The 15640-nt window shown below is 33.2% G+C and overlaps 2 pseudogenes; both read left to right on the top strand.

The window, feature by feature from the left end:
* Window positions 1-2440: 2440 nt before the first annotated feature.
* On the top strand, window positions 2441-8324 carry LOC116146359 (annotated as a pseudogene).
* A 175-nt stretch (window positions 8325-8499) lies between these two features.
* On the top strand, window positions 8500-15302 carry LOC116146358 (annotated as a pseudogene).
* Window positions 15303-15640: the final 338 nt, after the last annotated feature.

Raw genomic sequence — 15640 nt, 5'->3', positions numbered from 1 at the left:
AAAAACATTGTATACGCAGGAAAATCATTAGTACTTGTCTCCATAACTTCCAAACTACTAAAAAACTCATAAATCAAATGCTTATATCTTTCATATCTAATACTCACTAACTGGTCCCATTTCAAATTACTGATCCAACCATTAATCTCATCACCTAAACCCAAACTAGTTATAAATCCTAAATCCAAACTTCTTCCAAGACAAATATCTCTTTTCGCCATCTCTTTGTATTGTTTTTTATGTTTCACGTCTCGAAATTAGACTCCAGATGACGATGTGCCTTCACCCGGAGTGGTTATGATTTTTGCTCTTACCATTTTCTGGTTTCTTCTAAAACCAGCAACTTCCTGGAAAAAAACATATCCATAAGTAATTCATGTTATATGACAAAACATATACGACATTAGACCACCAAATTGTGCCCTTTTAAACCAATAATACATTCAAGATATGTGGTTCAACCAATCCAACTTAGGCATCACTTGAATGAACTAGAAAGTAGAAAGACATTTTATCATTGTCTCTAATGCACATAATTTTCTCCTAAAACTAACAAATAAATCAAGCACATCACACATCTATCCTCCCCTGCAATAGGAAAAAGCACAGTTACTAGCAAAGTCCAAAGGCCAAAAAGCTTCCTCACAATTATCACAACCATAATTTTAAGCATAAACTTTAAAGCACATGCAGCATAACCATGTATCCCACTTTAACAGCATACTATCAAAATCAATCACATTGCAGACAATCGAAAGAGAAATTAATCAAAATGGCAGCATATTTTCTCCCCAATTCTTCCCATATAGTCTTTTTAAAATGACAAGTCAAGCAAAAATGAACCGAGAAAGAAATATTTCTATTACACCATGCTCATATAGCCTAAAAAATAAGTATATAATAGACTCTGAATTTGGTGCATACATTTTGTTCANTAATATAAACACATCATGTCAAACAAAATAAGTCAAGCAAGTCTTGCCACGGTCACGGGTTCACACCCCAGATACAATGCATTCTACTTATAAATTGTTATACCTTGATGAGGTCTGTTTTACCTAAAAATAATTAAGTATTTAACATCACCTTTCCTAAAAGAAAATAAAAAATGAGAGTTTAACACACGACCAAAGTTAATCAACAGAACAACAAAACAAAACTTTGAAAGCAGCAAGTCTAATCCATGCACAGGTTTTCAGGTTCAGATATAACCCAAGGAACTCTACCTTAGTTTTATCTTCCTCAATTTTAGAGTATATTACATAACTTGACCGGCGGTCAATTTGTTATAACATTTTAAGCATGTTATAAGTTGTAATCTTCCCACATCACTAAGTTGGTGAATTGTTATAGTCTGTATATATATGTGGTTGAATTCTCTTTTCCTTTGAACTAACATTTTAGAGTGAGTTCCTCTAAACTCATTTATCAAGATAAACTATATATATGTGATCGGACTCTCTCTTTTCTTAAGCTAGCTTTTGGAAGCGGTTTCTACCCAAATCCATTTAACAAAATTGTTGTGATGTGGCATTCTGATGACACACGTGGAAGTCAACTTGGAGTTTGGCTGGTCAAATGTAAATTGTTAAGGCTTGAGGGGCAGTTCAGTCTTTTTGCTATCTTCTAAAAACCTAAATCTGTTTTAGGTTTTGTGCGTAGCTCACTTCTCTCGATTCTCTCTTGGTTAACAGAGAGAGAAATCAGTTAGAGGTGCTGTGCTGGAAATCCGAGGTTCGTCCATGGAATCAACGGTGATGGTAGGTGTGAGCTGTCCTTATTGTGTAGTCTCTCTTTTACTGTATAAATATGTACTGATTTCTGCCTATTTAATGATGTATGAGTTGTGAGAGCATCTGGGTATACGGGTGTAAAATCAGAGGGTTTTGTATCGGGGTGATGCCTTGTGTAAAGGGATGAGCCGATTCTTTTGTAAGGTTTCTCAAACTCATAGTGAAATCCTTTTTCTGGTTGCTCTGAATAGTGGATGTAGGTAATATTTAAAATTACCGAACCACTATAAATCTGGTGTTATTTCTTTTCTTTTATTTTTGCTGTTTAATTGTTTTTCTTGTACTTGTTAGGGTGGATGAATGTTTCTAGGTTATTGCATGTTTATACTGTTTTTGGATCACATTTTACAACAAAAATGAACTTTGTTTTATATTAAAATTGATGATTCAATAGGTTATGAATATTTACGAATCTGTAAAAGATTCATAACAACAGTTGGCCATGAGTCTGTGAATACAATGACTAACTTCACTACACCAAGTAAAATTAATAAGAGCATGATTAGCCTAGTAATCATATTATAAAGTAAAATAAAATATAGCAAATTGAATTTTTAAATATGAATTTTAATGGGCTGGTTGTGGTGGAAGATGGTTGTGGGGTTGGTGGAGAAGAAGTGGCAAATTAATTTTTTAAAGAAAGATAAATGGATGGTTTTAGTCCTTTTGGATCAATGGTAACCCTTATGAATTATGATTGAGAGTTTTTAAGATTTTAGGCCGGCTATCTTTTGTTAATGCGAACAAAAATGAAAACTATAAAATAGAAAAAGGCAAAGTAACTTACACCAAAAAAAAAAAAAAAAAAAATATATAGAATATAGTTTATAATAATAATAATAATAATAATGTATTTTAACTTAAAGGGCAATAATGTAAAAAATTAAAAGAAACCTGCTTCGTTCTCCAGGAACCGTCAAACTCACCACATATCATCTCAAATCGCACAACTAATTATTCACTTCATTAGATAAAGTTGAAATGCTTAGAGATTGAACTTTATTAGACAGGATCAAATTTATCCATCTCTTATGATTGCATTCCTACCGACTATTCTAAAGAAAAATAAAAAAAAGATTCTTTCGCACCAAATGTGATTGAAATTTTGTCACAATGTGAATCGTCATTGACCAATTTCTTGTGTGTGAATTGATGAATCTTTTTAATACAATCACACCAAATGTGAATGGTTTATTAGTTGCTTGTTGGGAATGCAATTTTAAGTCTAGTCAAAAAAGGAAAAAAGCTGAGGCATCTTCTGGGAAAAAAGATAAAGGGAATGCCTTTCTTTAACATGTAAACACAAATTAAACATAATTTTTAAAGTTGGTAAGAGAGAGATTTGATTGCTTAAATATTCTATAGACCAAATAAAGTTTTTTAGTGGATTGTATTATGTTAATTTAGGGGGTGTTTGTCAGAGTTTATAAACTAGTCAAACTAGCTTATAAACTCTAAAATTAAGCTGACATGTTTGTTTATAACTTTTTTGAGTTTATAAGTTGAGTTTATAATTTTTTTTTTCCTTATAAGCACTCTGCTTATAAACTAGTTTGACAAAATATATTACAACATTATCCTTGTTTAATTTTAAAATTCCATAGTATACTCTTGTTTAATGTAGTACCATTTTTAATTATTTTATAATAAAATGTATTTATAAATCACATTTTACCAAACACGTCAACTACTTATCAGTCACTTATAAGTACTTTAACCAAACACGTAATTGCTTAAAATTTCAAATGCTAATTTATAAGCACTTGTTGCTTAAAAACTAATTTTCATAAGCTCAGACAAATACCCCCTAAATATTTGGCTTAAATTTATAATACGATCGAGTTTAGTTATCAACTCGTTGCAATATAAAGATTTAGAAAGTGATGAGATGACTCAATAAATAATTTATTTCAACTTCTCTTTCAAGTTTGTTGAATTACCGAGAATCTATGACCAATAATCACTTTTACAAATATAAGTCACATATTTAAATTATTATATTGGTTGTGTTTAAGAACAACATTTTTTTCTTTATTCAAATTAAGCTACAATTTTTAAAAACTAGATTAAAACAATTTGGATTATGAGATTTAATATAATTTATACCATTAGTATGTTTAATAAAGACTTAAATCCCTCTATTGTTAGTTTAGCGTTTGTAAAACTTTAGAAAGTAGCCTATTATATGCTGATGAATCCCATCCAACAAAAATCATTCTGAGATTATTTTGTGTGTCCTGTACTATTTGAAGCACTAGTTTATTTTCAATTTTCCTGTTGTTTTTGCCTTGATTGTATATGTTTGCATAATTGGTTTGTTTTCTCTTTTGAATGTTTACCACTACTTGATCATATAAACTGCTAATTGTTGTTAAGACTCTCAGATAGTTAGATTCTTTTTATCAAGATTGCATTCAAGATTATCACTAACATTTTTTTTTTCAAAGGTTTGTTTGGTATGACTTTTCGAAGTTATGCATTGGCAAAATATATATCAACTCATTTCGAAAATATATAAGAAAATTGTAATTATTTCTATATCATGGACCCTGAGGCCTAGTTAGTAAATACGGGTACGGCAAAAAAACGGTACGGAATTTTACGGGTATAATACGGCAATCGGTGAAAATACGTTTATAAAAATTCGGCCATAAAATTCGGATACGGGAAAATACGGTACGGGTATATACGGGTTTAATACGGTGCATTGTCATAATACGTTTTGAAAAATACGGGAATATCAATCTTAGTTTTAACACTTTATGGACTACCTGGTTAAAATCAACATAACATTTCAAATGTAAAGTATTCAAATATCATGTGGGGACATAGCCATAACCACTCACTGTCACTTTGGTTTCTTTTTTGCTCACAAGTACATTGTTCTAAGTTAGGTATACCGTATCATCACCAAGTGGAATGCATGATTTGACTGTAAGTTAAATAATAATTCATTAAAGATTTCATATAGTTTGTGTGTTTTGTTGAATTTATAACTTATGGTAGACAAAAGCCTTCTTCACACTTAATTTTGTACTGCTAAGTGCTAACTGCTAAGTTTACCACTCTACGCCTAGAGAACTATTTAATTCCACTTGCATATTAGTGTTTTATCCAGTCGGTATATATTCTTGCTTTCAGCATATATCCATTATGCACTACATAAAATTTGAAACCCAAACAAATCCAGCCAAATCATCAACGGCAAAACATATACCAAAATACAATACCCAAACAAATCCAGCATTCAGCAATCCATTACCATAACAATCCATCAATCCATTACCATAACAACCAGCAATACCCAAACAAATCCATTACCATATACCAAAATACAATACCAAACAAATCAGCAATCCATTACCATAACAAATCCATCAATCCACCAAGAGAAGAGAACAAGTGTTAGGTGTTGTAGTCTTGAAGTTGAAGTTGAAGCTTGGAAAGAAACAAGAGATGGAAGAAAGCTGAAAACGTGCAGATTTGAGGAAGAAAAGCTGAACTGTGCGAAGAAGGATGAGTGAGGAAGAACGAAGAAGAAGTGAGAATGAGAATGAAGAGTAAGAGGAAGACCGATCTGCTTTAATTTTTAGTAAAAAAACCTACAAAACGACGTCGTTTTGGGCCTAAACCTTTTGTTTTTTTTTTTTTCATAATTCGCGAATAATTCGCGAATTATTCGCGAATAATTCGGGAGGGCTTAAAATACGCGTATAATTCGGCAGATTTTGTAAAATACGTATTCGTGCGTTTTATACGCGAATTATACGGCTGTCCGTATAATTCGCGTATAATACGCGAATTAACTAACTAGGCCCTGAGGTAAGCTATGGAATAGAAACGTTCAAGACGGCTCTTTCGCAGAATGTGAAGCACGTCAATATATAAAAATACCTTGACATACAAGCGCTCCTTTTCTGAAAGGAAAAAGAAAGCTGCATTAGTTGGATTCAGCTTTCCTAAATACGACAAAAAATTAGTCAGTCATCAAGAAAAAGTACTGAAAGCTAAGGAACCTTCATTGAAGACTCCATAATATTCCATGCTGACGTTTAACGTGTTACGCAATAAAATAAGCAAAATAAATGAGCACACTAATGCTTATAAAAGGGGAACGAAACTTCATTCATTAAGTAAACATTCCAAATCTCTCTTGTGTCTTGCTTTTTTTTTTTTGTCTTTTTTATCTTCTTAATTAATCATCAACAGAGACCACACATAGACATGGGAAGGTCATGTTAAACAATCATCAGGATTTGAGAAACGTATAACCGTTCATGACTGTGCTCAGTCGGGGGATATTGATCGGTTTCAGAAGCTCTTCAGGATAACCATCTTCTCAAAGAAAGAAATGCATTTGTAAGATTAATTTTTTTTTTCTTTTAGGAATGAATACAATCCTGTTTGAAAGAATTAGTTTTTCTAAGTTGGTTCTTTTGAGGGTTTTGGACAGAGAAGAAGGGAACAATAATTAAGTTGCTTTGCAAATTAATTATTTAAGTACAATTAAGCTGACTGTGTTTATCTTCCAATTATGTATTCATTTTGTTGAAATGCAGATGTCGGAGACACCCCTTCATGTTTCTGCGAGTAACAACAAGATAGAAATAGTGAAATTTCTGCTTGAATGGAAAGGAGATGATAAAGTTGACTTGGAAGCGAAAAATATGGTATGTGTTCTTTATAAATTTTCCAGAGGAAATCTAAGCAATATAAGCGAAAAATATGCTAATAAAAATATGATTGCTTAATTAGAAAAACGAAAAAACATCTGTACATATATTGGATTTTTGATCTGTTGAGTTTTGCAGTATGGAGAAACTCCATTGCACGTAGCAGCAAGAATGGGTGCAATGAAGCTGCACGATTACTTCTTGCTCATGGTGCCTTGTTGAAACCAAATCTAAGGTGCTTTCTAATTGTACTACCTTATTCCCCATTGAGTAGTACTTTTTTTCCTTAAAATGTGATAGTGATATTAATTTTATTCAATTTTTTCCCATTTTTACATGCAGTATGGAGTGAGTGACACACTGATGCTTTCTGTTTTAACTCAAGTCGAACTGAAGACTGTTCAATTGTCGAGACATTGCTCGAGAACAATGCTGATTGTGATGCTACAGATGATGTATGTATTTTGTATTCTAAAATATATGATATGTTCTTGCTAAATAGCTGTAATTTAAGTAACTTTGAATGCAGGAGGGCATTAATCCTGTAGATCATCTTTCAAAAATCCAAGAAAGTGGGAAGTTGCATGATTTATTACACTCTCACCAAGAGAGCAACGAAAGAAAAGGTTACTTGAAGCATGCAGCAGCAAGCAAAAAGAAAGGATGGATGCCCTCGAAAAGAGCTATCAATATTGTGGGTCTGGATGAACTCAAGAAGCAGCTTCGGAAATGGGCAAAGGGCATTGTTTTGGATGAGAGGCGCAAGGCCGTTGGACTGAAAATCGGCACTGCGGAAGACTTCCTCACATGGCATTTCGGGAAATCCTGGAACGGATAAATTGCTGCTTACTTTATCAGTTTAAATTGCTGCTAGAATATTTTGTTTACTCAAATATCAAACTGAATAAAATTTTCATATTGGATAGGTAAGACTATGGTGGCTCGAATCCTTGGAAGACTACTGCATAGTGTGGAATTTTGCAAACTGACAATGTAAAGAAGTTCAACGGACAGATTTAGTTGGTCAATTATTGGTCATACTGGATATCAGAACTAGGAAGAAGGTACACTACTCTGCTATCCATATCATATGGTCGACATTGCAAGAATTTATAATGAATATAATTTGATGTACTTGTATCCTCTCTTTTCCTTTTATATTTCAAAATGCATAGTATCTTACAAACATATATTGGATTGGATGGTTTACTTTAACAAAAATATATATATATATATAGTATATAAATATATATATATATAATGTAATTTCATGCACAGATCAAAGAAGCTAAGGGAGGTATTCTTTTTGTGGATGAAGCTTATCGACTAATGCCCGAGGAGAGAAGTGGTCGTGACTTTGGGTTAGAAGCCTTAGAAGAGATCATGTCTTGTTATGGACGATGGAAAGGTTTTAGTCATATTTGCTGGCTACAATGAAGCAATGCAACGTGTAAATCTTCTAATGAAGGTTTTAGCAGAAGGGTTACTAACATTTTTAATTTTAATGATCTGAGCTGGAAGAATTAGCTAATGTTCTCCATATCAAGATGAAAAATCAAGCGAAGGATAGCGTGTTACATGGGTTTAAATTGCATTCTTCTTGTACTATAGATGCCATTGCAGTCAGAGTAATAAGACAGAAACAATAAAAACGCAACGTATGAAAATGAATGGAGGTTTAGTGGATATAATGTTAAATAATGCAAAGGGGAATCTTGATCTTAGGCTTAGTGATGATTGTGCAGACAGGGATGAATTGCTTACCATCACATTAGAGGATTTTCAGCGAGCTATGGAGTTTTTACCTGATTGCGGCATAAAACAATTATTTTACAAAAAAATTACTTCTAGCGTTTGAGGTGTTAGGAACTTTTAATTTTATTTGTAATAACTATTTGAAGTATTTGGGATGATGGAATTAATCCGTATTCTTTCTTTGTCATTCCTTTTTCTTATTTATTCTTACTTTTTACTTTTTTTTTAACCTTTTTTTTTTTTTAACGTTTAAGAAATCCTTGAAATTAAAGTCAATAATGGCTGATGCTTGTAATTATCAGAGAGAGTTGCAGAATGATTCAGTTGCTGATGAGAGCACTGTAATTTGTGCGAATTCGGAGCGCATAATATAAACACATCATGTCAAACAAATAAGTCAAGCAAGTCTTGCCACGGTCACGGTTCACACCCCAGATACAATGCATTCTACATAAATTGTTATACCTTGATGAGGTCTGTTTTACCTAAAAAAATTAGTATTTAACATCACCTTTCCTAAAAGAAAATAAAAAATGAGAGTTAACACACGACCAAAGTTAATCACAGAACAACAAAACAAAACTTGAAAGCAGCAAGTCTAATCCATGCACAGGTTTCAGGTTCAGATATAACCCAAGGAACTCTACCTTAGTTTTATCTTCCTCATTTTAGAGTATATTACATAACTTGACCGGCGGTCAATTTGTTATAACATTTTAAGCATGTTATAAGTTGTAATCTTCCCACATAACTTAAGTTGTGGTTGAATCTTTTTCCTTTGAACTAACATTTTGAGTGAGTTCCTCTAAACTCATTATCAAGATAAACTATATATATGTGATCGGACTCTCTCTTTTTTAAGCTAGCTTTTGGAAGCGGTTTCTACCCAACATCCATTTAACAAATTTTGTGAGTGGCATTCTGATGACACCGTGGAAGTCAACTTGGAGTTTGGCTGGTCAAATGTAAATTGTTAAGGCTTGAGGGGCAGTTCAGTCTTTTTGCTATCTTCTAAAAACCTAAATCGTTTTAGGTTTTGTGCGTAGCTCACTTCTCTCGATTCTCTCTTGGTTACAGAGAGAGAAATCAGTGTAGAGTGCTGTGCTGGAAATCCGAGGTTCGTCCATGGAATCAACGGTGATGGTAGGTGTGAGCTGTCCTTATTGTGTAGTCTCTCTTTTACTGTATAATATGTACTGATTTCTGCCTATTTAATGATGTATGAGTTGTGAGAGCATCTGGGTATACGGGTGTAAAATCAGAGGGTTGTATCGGGGTGCGGGGGTGATCAAAATGACTATAAAGTGAGTCCAATCATGTACTGTTTAATAAAATAGGCAAGGGCAAGGCAACTTGCGGGAAAAAACAATGAAAGTAGAAATAAAGGATAATAATTATGACACGGTTCCGTTGATCACAAGCGTCGCATAAATAAAATCGTTGGAGAGCGTGAAAAGTAAAGTAATCGGAAGTTGTGAAACTTCAAAGAATGTTTAATTATTATATTTTGATATAATATTTAAAAATTTATTATAACAAAAAAATTAAAATAATACTAAAAATACATAATGCATAAAGGATTTGTCAAAATTGGAGTTATAAAAATTAATCAGGGTATATATATTTTTTTTACCAAATAAAACAATTATTGATTAAAATGTTTTAGTATTTAGATAAAAATAAAATATTTTAGGGTGCGTTTGGCTTATTATTTTTATCCATATTCTCAATCCTATTATTTAAATGTTGTTTGGCACATTATTATCAAAATATTAGTCTATTTTTTTAATTATTTTAGACCCCAAATGTTTATTAATTTCATTAAATACCCTCCCAAAAAAAAGTTTAAAAACTAACAAAAACACCCCCACCCACAATACTTGCCAGATTCCAACAACCACCGTCGGTGGTTACCGAAATCTATCACAATAGTCACACAACCACCGAAAATAGCCGGTAATGGCCAAATCTGGCCATCGTTGACAACCAAATCTTGGCCATCGTTGACAGACAACAACGGCCATATCGTTGGCCGTCGCTGATGGCCAAAGATGGCATTTTCCAGCCGTCGAAAGCCACAACCGGCCTTAGATCTGGCCTTTTTCGGCCAGATCCGTAGTGGATCTGACCGGAAAATGCCATAACGACGCGTTACGACACATATCCAACTGGTCTGTGTCGTAACGCAATTTTTCGACCAGATTCCGACGGTGGTGGCCGAAATCTTGCACTGTAGGTGGTAGGGGTATTTTTGTTATTTTACAATATTTTAATATATTTGGGTGTTTATTAAATTAGCAAACCTTGGAGGTTTTTTCATAAATTTTTAAATTTTATCTCGTAATACTCCTCTATCCAACTATCCAATACTATCCCTAAAATCCTATCCAAAATAATAAACCAAACGCACCCTTAGCTTTTTACTTATATCTTACAAACAGGTATAAGTTAAAAAAAAAAAAAAAAAAAAATCCTATAGCATTTTAATTTGCTAAAATGAGTTACATGAAGATTTAAGAAACTCATTCATGGGTAGCCTAGTGGTAAGGGCGAATCAAAGGGATTGTGCATAGTTAACCTATAGTCCTAAGTTCAATTCCTTACTATGGGTAATATCTTTGTCCATGATTTACTTAGAGGGCCACAACGGGAGGTTGCTATGGAATAGCTCTTAATGAGAATTAGTTAAAGTGCACATAAGCTACCCCGAACACTCCGTTTCAAAAAATAAAAAAAGATTTAGGAACAAAAAATAAATAGACCCTATGTTTAAGAGTCGTGATAAAATTAATAAAATAGGATAATTATAAGCAGAGGAGAAAATTTTAGAATACAAGATGGCATCACATCAAGTAAAAATAAATAAAATCACTTAATCATCTTTTGTTGCATCAATTTGAATGACAAAGTTTGTAAGTGCTATATTATTCATTTTTTTAATATTTTTTAAAACTATTTTATGTTCGATGAAATGGATAGTATTATTAAAATTTATACTTACATGGCCTAAAATATACATGGCTAAAATATCATCAACCTCATTTCGAAAATATATAAGAAAATTGTAATTATTTCTATATCAAGTGGACCCTGAGGCCTAGTTAGTAAATACGGGTACGGCAAAAAAACGGTACGGGAATTTTACGGTATAATACGGCACTCGGTGAAAAATACGTTTATAAAAATTCGGCCATAAAATTCGGATACGGGAGAAAATACGGTACGGGTAATACGGGTTTTAATACGGTGCATTGTCAATAATACGTTTTGAAAAATCACGGGAATATCAATCTTAGTTTAACACTTTTATGGACTACCTGGTTAAAATCAAACAGAACATTCAAATGTAAAGTATCAAATATCATGTGGGGACTAACCATAACCACTCACTGTCACTTTGGTATTTCTTTTTGCTCACAAGTACTCATGTTCTAAGTTAGGTATACCGTATCATCACCAATGGAATGCATGATTTGACTGTAAGTTAAATATATAATTCATTAAAGATTTCATATAGTTTGTGTGTTTTGTTGAATTTATAACTTATGGTAGACAAAAGCCTTCTTCACACTTCAATTTTGTACTGCTAAGTGCTAACTCTAAGTTACCACTCAACGCCTAGAGAACTATTTAATTCCACTTGCATATTAGTGTTTTATCCATCGGTATATTCTTTGCTTTTCCAGCCATTATCCAGTTATGCACTACAAAAAATTTGAAACCCAAACAAATCCAGCCAAATCATCAAACGGCAAAACTATACCAAAAATACAATACCCAAACAAATCCGCATTCAGCAATCCATTCCATACAATCCATCATCCATACCATAACAAATCCAGCAATACCAAACAAATCCATTACCATATACCAAACATCAATACCCAACCAAATCCAGCAATCCATTCCATAACAATCCATCAATCCACCAAGAGAAGAGAACAAGTGTTAGGTGTGTAGTCTTGAAGTTGAAGTTGAACTTGGAAAGAAAACAAGAGATGAAGAAAGCTGAAAACGTGCAGATTTGAGGAAGAAAAGCTGAACTGCTGAAGAAGAGCTGAAGTGAGGAAACAAGAAGAAGTGAAGAACTGAAGAGTGAAGAGTGAAGACCGATCTGCTTAATTTTTAGTAAAAACCTACAAAACGCGTCGTTTTGGGCCTAACCTTTTTGTTTTTTTTTTTCAATATTCGCGAATAATTCGCGAATTATTCGCGAATAATTCGGGAGGGCTTAAAATACGCTTATAATTCGGCAGATTTTGTAAAATACGTATTCGTGCGTTTTATACGCGAATTATACGGCTGTCCTATATAATTCGCGTATAATACGCGAATTAACTAACTAGGCCCTGAGGTAAGCTATGGAATAGACAACGTTCAAGACGGCTCTTTCGCGAATGTGAAGCCGTCAATATATATAAAATACCTTGACATACAAGCGCTCCTTTTCTGAAAGGAAAAAGAAAGCTGCATTAGTTGGATTCAGCTTTCCTACAATACGACAAAAAATTAGTCAAGTCAATCAAGAAAAGTACCTGAAAGCTAAGGAACCTTCATTGAAGACTCCATAATATTCCATGCTGACGTTTAACGTGTTACGCAAATAAAATTAAGCAAAAAAAAATGAGCACACTAGATGCTTATAAAGGGGAACGAAACTTCATTCATTAAGTAAACATTCCAAATCTCTCTCTGTTCTTGCTTTTTTTTTATTGTGTTCTTTTTTACTTCTTAATTAATCATCAACAGAGACCACAAATAGACAGTGGAGAACGGTCATGTTAAACAATCATCAGGATTTGAGAAACGTATAACCGTTCATGACTGTGCCAGTCGGGGGATATTGATCGGTTTCAGAACTATTCAGGATAATCCATCTCTTCTCAAAGAAAGAAATGCATTTGTAAGATTAATTTTTTTTTTCTTTTACATGAATACATATCCTGTTTGAAAGAATTAGTTTTTCTAAGTTGGTTCTTTTAGGGTTTTGACAGATTAAGAAGGGAACAATAATTAAGTTGCTTTGCAAATTAATTAATTTAAATACAATTAAGCTGACTGTGTTTATCTTCCAATTTAGTATTCATTTTTGTTGAAATGCAGATGTCGGAGACACCCTTCATGTTTCTGGAGTAACAACAAGATAGAATATGTGATTTTCTGCTTGAATGGAAGGAGAGATAAAGTTGACTGAAGCGAAAAATATGGTAGGGTTTCTTATAAATTTTCCAGAGAGAAATCTAAGCAATATAAAGCGAAAAATATGCTAATAAATATGTGCTTAATTAGAAAAAACGAAAAAACATCTGTTACATAATTGGATTTTTGATCTGTTGAGTTTTGCAGTATGGAGAAACTCCATTGCACGTAGCAGCCAAGAATGGGTGCAATGAAGCTGCACGATTACTTCTTGCTCATGGTGCCCTTGTTGAAACCAAATCTAAGGTGCTTTCTAATTTACTACCTTATTCCCCATTGGTAGATACTTTTTTTCCTGTAAAATGTGATAGTGATATTAATTTTATTCAATTTTTTCCCCATTTTTACATGCAGTATGGAGTGACACCACTGATGCTTTCTGTTTTACTCAAGTCGAACTGAAGACTGTTCAATGTCGAGACATTGCTCGAGAACAATGCTGATGGTGATGCTACAGATGATGTATGTATTTTGTATTCTAAAATATAAATGTATTTCTTGCTAAATAGCTGTAATTTAAGTAACTTGAATGCAGGAGGGCATTAATCCTGTAGATCATCTTTCAAAAATCCAAGAAAGTGGGAAGTTGCATGATTTATTACACTCTCACCAAGAAGAGCAACGAAAGAAAAGGTTACTTGAAGCATGCAGCAGCAAAAAAGAAATGGAATGCCCTCGAAAAAGAGCTCACAATATTGTGGGTCTGGATAACTCAAGAACAGCTTCGAAATGGCAAAGGGCATTGTTTTGGATGAGAGGCGCAAGGCCGTTGGACTGAAAATCGGCCCTGCTGGAAGACTTCCTCACATGGCATTTCGGGAAATCCTGGAACAGGTAAATTGCTGCTTACTTTATCAGTTTAAATTGCGCTAGAATATTTTGTTTACTCAATATCAAACTGAATAAATTTTCATATTGGATAGGTAGAACTATGGTGGCTCGAATCCTTGGAAGACTACTGCATAGTGTGGAATTTTGCAAACTGACAATGTAAAGAAGTTCAACGGACAGATTTAGTTGGTCAATATTGGTCATACTGGATATCAGACTAGAAGAAGGTACACTACTCTGCTATCCATATCATATGGTCGACATTGCAAAAATTATAATTGATATAATTGATGTACTTGTTCCTCTCTTTTCCTTTTATATTTCAAAATGCATAGTATCTTACAAACATATATGGTTGGATGGTTTACTTAACAAAAAAAATATATAAATATATATAATATATATATTTATATATATATAATGAAATTTCATGCACAGATCAAAGAAGCTAAGGGAGGTATTCTTTTTGTGGATGAAGCTTGCGACTAATGCCCGAGGAGAGAGTGGTCGGGCTTTGGGTTAGAAGCCTTAGAAGAGATCATGTCTTGTATGGACGAATGGAAAGGTTTTAGTCATATTTGCTGGCTACAATGAAGCAATGCAACGTGTAATATCTTCTAATGAAGGTTTTAGCAGAAGGTACTAACATTTTTAATTTAAATGATCTGAGCTGTGAAGAATTGCTATGTTCTCCATATCAAGATGAAAAACAAGCGAAGGATAGCGTGTTACATGGGTTTAAATTGCATTCTTCTTGTACTATAGATCATTGCGGAGTTAATAAAGACAGAAACAATAAAAACGCAACGTATGAAAATGAATGGAGGTTTAGTGGATATAATGTTAAATAATGCAAAGGGAATCTTGATCTTAGGCTTAGTGATGATTGTGCAGACAGGGATGAATTGCTTACCTCACATTAGAGGATTTTCAAGCAGCTATGGAGTTTTTACCTGATTGTCCGGCATAAAACAATTTATTTTACAAAAAAATTACTTCTAGCGTTTGAGTGTTAGGAACTTTTAATTGTATTTGTAATAACTATTTGAGTATTTGGATGTAGGAATTAATCCGTATTCTTTCTTTGTCATTCCTATCTTTATTACTTACTATTGTTTTACTTTTTTTTTAACCTTTTTTTTTTTTTAAACGTTTAAGAAATCCTTGAAATTAAAGTCAATAATGGTGATGCTTGTAATTACAAGAGAGATTGCAGAATGTTCAGTTGCTGATGATGAAGCACTGTAATTTGTGCGAATTCGGAGCGCATAATATAACACATCATGTCAAACAAAATAAGTCAAGCAGTCTTGCCACGGTCACGGGTTCACACCCCAGATACAATGCATTCACTTATAATTGTTATACCTTGATGAGGTCTGTTTTACC

The sequence above is a fragment of the Pistacia vera genome, unplaced genomic scaffold (assembly GCF_008641045.1).
Source record: "Pistacia vera cultivar Batoury unplaced genomic scaffold, PisVer_v2 Contig477, whole genome shotgun sequence".
NCBI lineage: Eukaryota > Viridiplantae > Streptophyta > Magnoliopsida > Sapindales > Anacardiaceae > Pistacia > Pistacia vera.
Note: the sequence above shows the minus strand (reverse complement) of the source record. Positions and strands in the feature narration are given on the sequence as shown.